General features: G+C 42.7%; 1 pseudogene; it reads left to right on the forward strand.

Moving 5' to 3' along the window:
* Positions 1–2,323: 2,323 nt before the first annotated feature.
* Positions 2,324–9,521, forward strand: LOC136536230 (putative disease resistance RPP13-like protein 1; annotated as a pseudogene).
* Positions 9,522–10,159: the final 638 nt, after the last annotated feature.

Here is a 10,159-nt window from a genome sequence, read left to right on the forward strand (position 1 = left end):
TTATTATTAATATTGGCAACAATATGGATTCTGTCTGTGTGAATCTTTCAAGAGAGTACTTCTAAGGTAGTTCCACATGATATTGTTATCTACCATTCTGCCTTCATTATTGTACTACCTGTCAGGCTGTCACCATTAGCATTTTGCTATTTGTGCTGATCAAAGTTGGGCCAAACTATAGAGTCTCCTTCATGAAAGCCTGAAATGCTGCTAATTTAGTTCTCTTCCAAGACAGTTCACTTCTTACTTGATCCTAGAGGATAGTTACAGTTACTGTATACTTATTACTTCCCTTCATATCGCAACTAAAATCAAAATCGTGGTTCCTATGGTTTTATTAATCATAACATTAAGGATTCATCTTACTCAAGGTTTAAGCATTTTCCTTTTTGTCATAAAAAATTTCATTTTGACTACTACTGGTACCTGCTTGCTCTAACTAGAAGTATAGAACTGCATTGTCTGCCTAGCCACCTTACTTGGGCTGCTGCCTTTCTAGACTAGTTCCCGAGCTAGGAGTTTTTTGGTCACCATCCTATTAGGATCACCACTTATGGCTAAATTATGGTGGCTGAGTAGTGCCTAGCGTCTTGGTGACCCAGGTGGCTTCCTTTTAGAAAACTGATTATCTTTAACTTTTAGCTATGCTGAAATCATAATCATTAGAGGCCCATTCCACATAGCTTTAAAGTTCTTCAGTGCTATCTTATTTTACTCCATGTTCGTATCATAGACAATATTGGGGATTCCTACCATCACGTCAAAGAGAATCTTGGTCAAGTTACAATGTTACATATCTTACTGTTTTTTTGCCTCTTCTGCTATTTTTCTGTTGTTGCATATTCACAAATATTTCAGTTATGTTAGCTTTAAGTTGTGGAAACAGGAAACCTCTCATCTTGATTAGCAATTTAACTTGTTTAGCAAACATGATTTATTTCAGGAGTGGTAAATCATGGTATAATTCTTAATGCTTTATTATTAACATTGGCAACAATATGGATTCTGTCTGTGTGAATCTTTCAAGAGAGTACTTCTGAGGTAGTTCCACTTGATATTGTTATCTACCATTCTACCTTCATTATTGTACTACCTGTTAGGCTGTCACCATTAGCATTTTGCTATTTGTGCTGATCAAAGTTGGGCCAAACTATAGAGTCTCCTTCATGAAAGCCTGAAATGCTGCTAATTCAGTTCTCTTCTAAGACAGTTCACTTCTTACTTGATCCTAGAGGATAGTTACTGTTACTGTATACTTATTACTTCCCTTTATATCGCAACTAAAATCAAAATCGTGGTTCCTATGGTTTTATTATTCATAACATTAAGGATTCATCTTACTCAAGGTTTAAGCATTTTCCTTTTTGTCATAAAAATTTTCATTTTGACTACTACTGGTACCTGCTTGCTCTAACTAGAAGTATAGAACTGCATTGTCTGCCTACCCACCTTACTTGGGCTGTTGCCTTTCTGGACTAGTTCCCGAGCTATGAGTTTTTTGGTCACCATCCTATTAGGATCACCACTTATGGCTAAATTGTGGTGGCTGAGTAGTGCCCAGCGCCTTGGCAACCCAGGTGGCTTCCTTTTAGAAAACTGATTATCTTTAACTTTTAGCTATGCTGAAATCATAATCATTAGAGGCCCATTCCACATAGCTTTGAAGTTCTTCAGTGCTATCTTATTTTACTCCATGTTCGTATCATAGACAATATTAGGGATTCCTGCCATCACGTCAAAGAGAATCTTGGTCAAGTTACAATGTTACATATCTTACTGTTTTTTTTGCCTCTTCTGCTATTTTTCTGTTGTTGCCTATTCACAAATATTTCAGTTATGTTAGCTTTAAGTTGTGGAAACGGGAAACCTCTCATCTTGATTAGCAATTTAACTTGTTTAGCAAACAGGATTTATTTTAGGAGTGGTAAATCATAGTATAATTCTTAATGCTTTATTATTAACATTGGCAACAATATGGATTCTGTCTGTGTGAATCTTTCAAGAGAGTACTTTTGAGGTAGTTCCACTTGATATTGTTATCTACCATTCTACCTTCATTATTGTACTACCTGTCAGGCTGTCACCGTTAGCATTTTTCTTCTTTTTGTTTTGTTTTGTTTTGAAGACATTTTCTCTTTGAACAGATTTATGTCTTTGTACAACATGGCACATTCTTTTTTCATCCTTGAGTTTGGTTTCTTAATGTACCATATTTATTTTCCTTGTCCAGCTTACAAAGAAGGGAGAAAAATTCATTGATCTCCCTTATGTTGTGAAGGGTATGGATGTGTCATTTAGTGGCATATTGAGTTTTATTGAAGCTATGACGATTGAAAAGCTTAAAAATAATGAGTGCACACCTGTAGACCTATGCTACTCATTGCAGGTACTCGCATGCTCTTGACTTTCTCCCCCTTATGGATAATAATTGGTTATGCTTTGTTGACAGTGACACTGATGAAAGTCATAATTTGCGCAGGAAACTGTCTTCGCCATGCTTGTTGAAATTACTGAACGTGCAATGGCGCACTATGATTCAAAGGACGTTCTTATTGTTGGTGGCGTCGGTTGCAACGAACGTTTACAGGAGATGATGAGGATTATGTGCTCAGAAAGAGGGGGTAGGCTGTTTGCAACTAATGACCGCTATTGTATAGACAATGGGGCAATGATTGCATACACTAGTTTACCGGCGTATGCACATGGTGTGACCACTCCCCTGGTGGAGTCGACATTTACACAAAGATTCCGAACTGATGAAGTTCATGCGATTTGGAGAGAGAAGGAGATGCCGGTGCTAAATAACATCCATTCAAATGCAATGGCTGAAGTATCTAAAGATGAAGCCTCCATGCCGACACTTATTGATGGGTAAGAAATAATGGACTTCCACCAGACTTTCTTTGTTTTTGTTAGAGCAGCTTATCTGTTTATGTACCATTTAACTTTTGTAGCTTAAAGCTTAATGTTTGTTTATACTCTTTATGTTACAATCACTGTGAGTCTAGACATTTTAGATATGTTGGTAGCTGTCACAAATTTATCCTTCTAGGCTTCAAGTAGAATGGAAGTTGTCCCCTTATTTTCACTTATATCTTATATTGCAGGCAGCTCCTTACAATACACTTTTCTTTTTTGTATAACAGGTACATCTTTGAGGGTAAAGAGCTTGAGTTCTACATGAAGAAGCTTCAGCGCAAGAAGGGCAAGGGCGCTGCAGCTTAGAGCATTCTCATGGATGGTCCTCCGCGGAAATGTGTGGCCTATTAAATATTACTCTGGCTTTTTTTGTTAGTCGTCTCAAGTTCAGAACGTCTATGTCATGTTTTGCAAACCTGATGAGAACACTGTTTTCTGAAAATGAATCAACTCTATCTAGCTCCTAAGAAGTGAGATTTTCCTTCTATATGAATAACAGTGGATTTGCCAAATTATTGAAATTGTATTTATATCTATATCTGAAGTACAGTTTTGCTGATAGTTTAGTTGTTGGACAGGGCATGATTCACAAAATACCTTGAAAATGGTTTTGCCAACACACAAACTGTCGGGAAAGGTTCAAACTGTCGGTGTAGGTCTTAACTGTCGGTAAAGGGTTAACTATCGGCAAAGGTTTCAACTGTCGGCGTAGGTCCACCATTTGGCAACACAAAAAGTGTCGGCGATTCCTTTAACTGTCGGCGAAAGTTTCACCCACGGCTTATAGCGCGACTGTTTCTAAACTGTCGGCAAAACCTTTCGCGAGAGGTTATCTGTCGGCAAAGGTATGTTGTGTTATAGTGCTACTGGCAGATTGGCGATCGGGGGAATCTTTTTGGCGGGACAATAACTGACCGATATGTAGCATGTGCTTATTTGTAGGTCTCTTCGTTGTTGTCGGTTGGTCGTCTCGCCTAGAGGGCCCAGCGGAGGGGACGCCCTTGAGGGAGGCATTGCCCGAGGATGGCCGTAGGCGGGATGGACTAAAGGCACCTGTAGGAAAGGGGAATATGCCTTGGGATCTGAGTAGTTAGGAGGGCAAGTTGGTCTTTGTAAAGGATACAAATGAATATAAATAGAGCTCCATGTGAGCAGTGTAAAGAGGGAGGATGGAACCTTAGTTCCTCAATCAATACACATACGTCTTTCGCCTCGCTATTGTTCCTCTCTTTCAGTTGTGTTTTGCTTTCGGTAGTTTGAGTAGCAACCTGGTGTTCGAAGGCCTAGGCTTAGAACAACATGAGTCATTTTCAGAATCAAGATTAGACGGTTAGTTCTTTGTGGGTGCATTTCCTCACCTTTCGCTAAGGATATGTCTGGGGTACGTGCGGAGCGAAGGAACGCAAATAAGCACGGTGCGCCTTATGTGTTGGAACCGGTGGTGACTACTGAGTTCTCGATCTTGGAGTTGGCTTACAGCTGACCCGGCTCGTTACCACGAGCCTACGCTCCCACAGGTCCCAAGTCCACCGGAGCTACAACATATAAGGTCTTGGGCTTACTCAACCCAAAAAACTAGCCTGATAGGTGAGGGTTCTCCCGCCTTATATGTTGTGCTCCCTCACCATCGCTACACGATGTGGGACTAAACCCCAACAATCTCCCCCTTAGTCACACATCGGGGTGCCCCGCCATATGTGATGCTCAAGATTTTTTTATCGGGTTTAGCTTTTCTGACCATGGGCTCAGATACCAATTGTTGGAACCGGTGGTGACCACCGAGTTCTCGATCTTGGAGCTGGCTTGCAGCCGGCCTGGCTCGTTAGCACGAGCCTGCGCTCCCACAGGTCACAGGTCCACCGGAGCTGACAACATATAAGGCCTTGGGCCTTCCCAACCACTTCTTGCAGCCAGTGCTGGGATAGGCAAAACTACTCTTGCTAGGATGGTCTTCAATGATAGAATGGTAGAGGAAAACTTTGAGGGTAGAATCTGGTTGAGCGATAACCATGAGCTCAACGGGATCAGTGCCCTACAAAGTGTTCTTGCTTATTTTGACACCAATATGAAGGCTTTGGAGAAAATAAGGACCTGCTTCAGCGTGCTTTGAATGACATTGTCCAGCAAAAGAAGAAGTTTTTGTTGGTGATGGATAATGTGTGGGGTGAAAAGGTGTGGAACGACTTTCTTAGAGTGCCACTTTGCTATTCTACTCATGGCAGTCGCGTCTTGGTGACGACAAGAAATGTTGGAGTTGCTCGTGGGATGAATGCCCAACATCTCCATCGAGTTGACAAGCTGCAAACAGAAGATGCTTGGGTTTTACTAAAAAACCAGGTTAGTAACTTTTATTTATCACATTTTTTATTTGTGCATAAATAATAGTGTGACAAAGAAAACAAATACTTGTGATATACTCCATTAAATACTTGCTGCTCCAAAATCCTAGTTATGTTTGTGATCCGAGGAAGTATAATTTAAGAATGTCATGTATAGTACAAATATTATATTTCATCTTGTACAAATATTTGCGTTTTATTTTCTATATATTTATTGTGAGAACTCTTTGAGTAGCCGACTTAAAAACTAGTCATCAACAAATTGTGAAGGAACATATGACCCTCCTCTTCAATATTTCCTTCTTCTCTTCGTCCTTTACGTTTTCGCCATTTTGGAGCACACGCATGAGAGCCCATTTTTTCTTTTGTTTCCTCTCCTATCCTCCATCAATGTAAAAGTTTATGGACTGCCACTAGCACCACAAAGGCTACATCCTTAGTATTGGGCCCAATAACACGGATGTCTCTCCTATCCTCCATCAAGCTACTGGCCATAGTTACGACTAACACCCAGTTAGCCATCTAGTCCATTCCAAATTTAGGCCCCTTTGGAATGCAGGATTTTTTTTTTTCCCGCTCCTGCGTTTTTCTTGTGAAAAATAAACTGAATCATGTGAAATTCCTATAGAATTCGAAATCCCTGCATTCTAAAGTGGCCCTAATAAATCCTACGCAAGTACGCATCGCGCTCCTGCCCATCTCTTTCATTCCTTTGCATCAAGCTGACGATGAAGTGGATTCTCAAATCCAAACACCCTATAGTTGGCAAAGGCCACTAGAAAAAGCAAATTACTAACAGCACGGCACCCGCTATCTGGGTTTGCAATTAACTTTACCATAACGTATCTCATGGGCATATTTCGATAGATCATCCACTTGAAGAGCAAAGTTTTATTTGGTTGCTTTTGTGTACCCATTTTATCCTTTTTTTCTCACCACAACTGCGCATTGGAGAACATGAGTTCTGGCACCTACTTTCTCTCTCACACATGTGCTGTATTTTTTCTCCTGATATAGGTAGTGCTAAATGATGAAGCCGATGTCGTTGGATTAAAGGGTATTGGAATAAAAATTGTGGAAAACTGTGACTGCTTACCGTTAGCAGTTAAGGTCCTTGGAGGAGTCTTGCGCCGCAAAAGTAGAATAAAAGACACTTGGATGGATATTTGTAACAACCACACCTGGTCAGCAGAAGGAATGGACGGAGATATTAATAGAGCGGTCTATTTGAGTTATGAAGACTTGCCTTCAGACCTGAAGCAATGCTTTGTGTATTGTTCACTTTTCCCGAAAGATGAATTGATAAGAAGTGGAGATATAGTCCAGCTTTGGATTGCACAAGGTTACATACATGACACAATGAGCTCAAAGGCACTAGAAGATGTGGGGAAAGAATATTGCGAAGAATTACTTTCAAGAAATCTTCTAGAACTAGACGAAACATTCTATAGTCAATCAGCATGCATCATGCATGTCGTCGTTCGTTACTGTGCTCAACATATAATAAAAGACGAAGGAGTACTTATTAGTGAGGGGCAGGATGCTAATAGGACTCTTATGAGCACTCCAAAGCTTCATCACCTCTCGATCTCAAACAAGGCATCAGTAAGGACAGAGACTTTGCAAAAACAAGCTTCAGTTAGAACATTAATGCTATTTGGAAGCAGCATGGTTGAACTAAAGGATTTATTGAACCACCTTTCTTGCCTAAGAGTACTATATCTAGTTGAGTTGCCAGACTCCATATGCCACCTCAAACATTTAAGGCACTTGCATCTTTCTGGCGCAAAACGCATGTCCACAATCCCACGAGACATAGGAGATCTAAAATTTCTCCAAGCACTTGACCTTGCAAACTGTACAAATATTTCTCAGCTTCCTAATAGCGTTATGAAGCTACGGAAGCTAAGGTTACTCAACTTAAGGGGCACGGCCATCACTTCAATTCCTCGTGGCTTCGGAAAGCTAGAAGAATTGGTCAACATGTTGGGGTTTCCAACACATTGATGATAACGCAGATGGCTGGTCCAGCTTAGAAGAACTAGGTGCTCTATCCAAGCTCAAAATGCTTGAAATAGGAGGTTTGGAAAAGGCACCTTCTGGTTCTATGGCTGAAAGCAATGCTTAGCAATAAACATCACTTGATAGGCTTAGATTTGATATTTACCAGCAGGCTCGGAGAAATTGGGGAGGTCAAAGACGACATCAACAAGGAGGAGCACGAGAGAATAGGGGTGGTGTTGGCTAATCTCTGCCCTCCAACTTGCATAGAAAACCTGGAGTTCAAAGGCTACTTTGCACGTGGGCTACCGCAATGGATGAGAACAATGTCAGCCTTTGAGAGTTTAACGCGGTTGGTGCTAGCTAGAGGACTACGCATGCTGCACGCAACTACCTAATGGATTGGGGCAGCTCCCCTTTCTTGATTACTTTTGGATATATCGTGCTCCGTCCGTCCAGTGTATTGGGCATGAACTCCTCCTCCCCTCGTTGGGTGATGGCAAGCAAGGACGGGCCGTCAGGGCTGACAGGAGCACGAAACATAACGAAGCAACCTCATCGGGGTTCTGTTGTTGCTTTTCCTAAGCTGGCAAAGTTGGGTTTTGTTGGCATGTTGGGATGGATAGAGTGGGAGTGGGAGTGGGAGCAGCATGTAGCAGCGATGCCTGCTCTAAAGGAGCTTACGATTTGCAACTGTAAACTGCAGCAACTTCCCCCCTGGACTTTCTTACCATGCATGCAGTTTGAGAGAGTTGAACCTGGATAATATACTACACTTGGTCTCTATAGAGAACTTCCCCTCGCTAGTCAAGCTTTGTTTACATGAAAATCCAAGAATAGAGAGGATCGGCAACAACCCAAGCTTACAATGGATTCACATTAGCAAATGCCCCGCACTAAAGGAATTGGACGGTTTGCCATCTCTCCAAAGCCTCGAGTGGTGGGATTTGGGTGCTAAAACACTCCCACAATACTTACGAGAGACAAAGCTAAATAAGTTGCGTGTGGACTGCAGCCCAAGATTGATCGAACTGATAGCATTACAAGATGACTCCTCTGAGTCCGAGTGGGGAAAGATCAAGCACGTCCAGCAGCTAAAGGCATATGGGAGGACGTCAATTGAAGATGAGGTCGACAGGACGTCAATTGAAGATGAGGTCGACAGGACGTCAATTGAAGATGAGGTCGACCGTCACATATACTACACCAAGGAGCCGTATTCCTTTGTCAGTAACATAGAATGGGTTTACGTGTCCACAGGTGTGGTTTCGATCATCCTCTACTTCTCTGACGTTTTATAATTTTAATTTTGTCAGTAACATAAAATAGCTTTAAATCTGACCTCGTGTATCAGACGAAAATGCTCGCATACACGAGCGCACATTCACCCCTATGACCACGAGCCCGCACACTTCATTTCGCTATATCATTTGCTCACAAGGTGGAGATGAAGATGAAGAGAGTGAGGTGAGGGAAGAAGAATAGAGGCGAGGAATAATGCAGAAACAATGCAAAGGGTAAAGGAAGTTTGACACTGCTAGGGGAAGAGGCGCAGAACACTGCATTCTATTCTACAATGTGGCTTTTTGTTATGGCAGGTATGAAATGCCCTCTGGTTGGTGAGCGATATGGTATTGTAACATTACAAGCACTTGTCTTTGTTAATGCAAAGCATTGAAAACCGTTTTTTTTCTGTTGTGTTTGGTGCCTGAAATCCGAGAAGGGGAAGTAGGTACGCATTGAGTGGTGGTGGTGCCATACGTTCGTCCAAATTTGTAAGTTAGTCTTGTTTTTGTCAACATTGTTTAACAAGATCCTCCTCACTTGTCATATTGTCAACATTGCTTAACAAATACTCCCTCCGTATCGGTAAAGGAGGTCGTTTTAGGGTGTGGTGCTGTTTGCACAAATGAAGACGTTTTAGACCTCTTAACCTTGTTTTGGACGTGAATGCCCCCGCGCCGTCTGTTCGGTTCCGTGCGCCGCTTCACGAGGAGCAGTAAAGTCGCACCGCTTCACGATGTTTCCGTCCCCTCCCCTCCCTTCGTAAAGCCGGTGGAGTACTAGCTGTTCGCTCGCTTGCACAGGGTCTGGGAGCGGATGCACGTGCTCGACGGCCGCTTTCGGCTCCGCGGCGCTGGTGTCACCGGCGCTCTTCGGAAGCCATGCATGGAGGTGGCACCGGACTCCGTCGCGTCGGAGGAGATGGCGCCGCAAGACCTCGAGCAGGACTCCGTCATGTCGGACGCGATGGCGCCGTAGGACCTCGAGCATGACACCGCAGGTACTCAATCTCTCCACGACGCCGCAGAGCTTTACTCCAGCGCGCAGCAGGACTTGTGCCAGACTCCTTGCCGCCGGAGTCCTCACTATACGTGTGCCTGAGCACGTTTTGAAGAAGCTGGACGAGCTCCGGAAGATTAAGCAAGATACAAAGAAATAACAGTAGATAATCGGAGCTCAGAGGGAAAAAATCAAGCCACGCACAGTGCCATGCAGGCTGCAGCGATCTGCTCCAGCGAGCGGCAAGGGAAAAAAATCGCGCGGCACAGCCCAAACGCGAGCTCCCAAACACACGGCGCCATGCAAAATTAACGAGCTGTGCAAAATTACCACGCCTGAGAGGAATCTAACAGCGCACCTCCTGCCTCGGGCGCCATGGAAGATACAAAGAAAGATCAGTATGCATCTCCTAACTTGCTTCTTCTAATTTGCTCCTAACTAACATGCATCTTCTAATTGTTTGATGCAGGAAGACTAGCAATTGCTTCAGCTAGCAAGGACGTTTCACAGGAGATTTGCAATGGCAGTCGATCTTCTTTCTCTATTTTTTCTTTTTGCATGTGAGAAATCTTGATCTTGTTGCATCCTTTAACCTCCATGGCTTCCTTCAAAACACT

Source organism: Miscanthus floridulus, chromosome 2, assembly GCF_019320115.1.
Source record: "Miscanthus floridulus cultivar M001 chromosome 2, ASM1932011v1, whole genome shotgun sequence".
Taxonomy (NCBI): Eukaryota; Viridiplantae; Streptophyta; class Magnoliopsida; order Poales; family Poaceae; genus Miscanthus; species Miscanthus floridulus.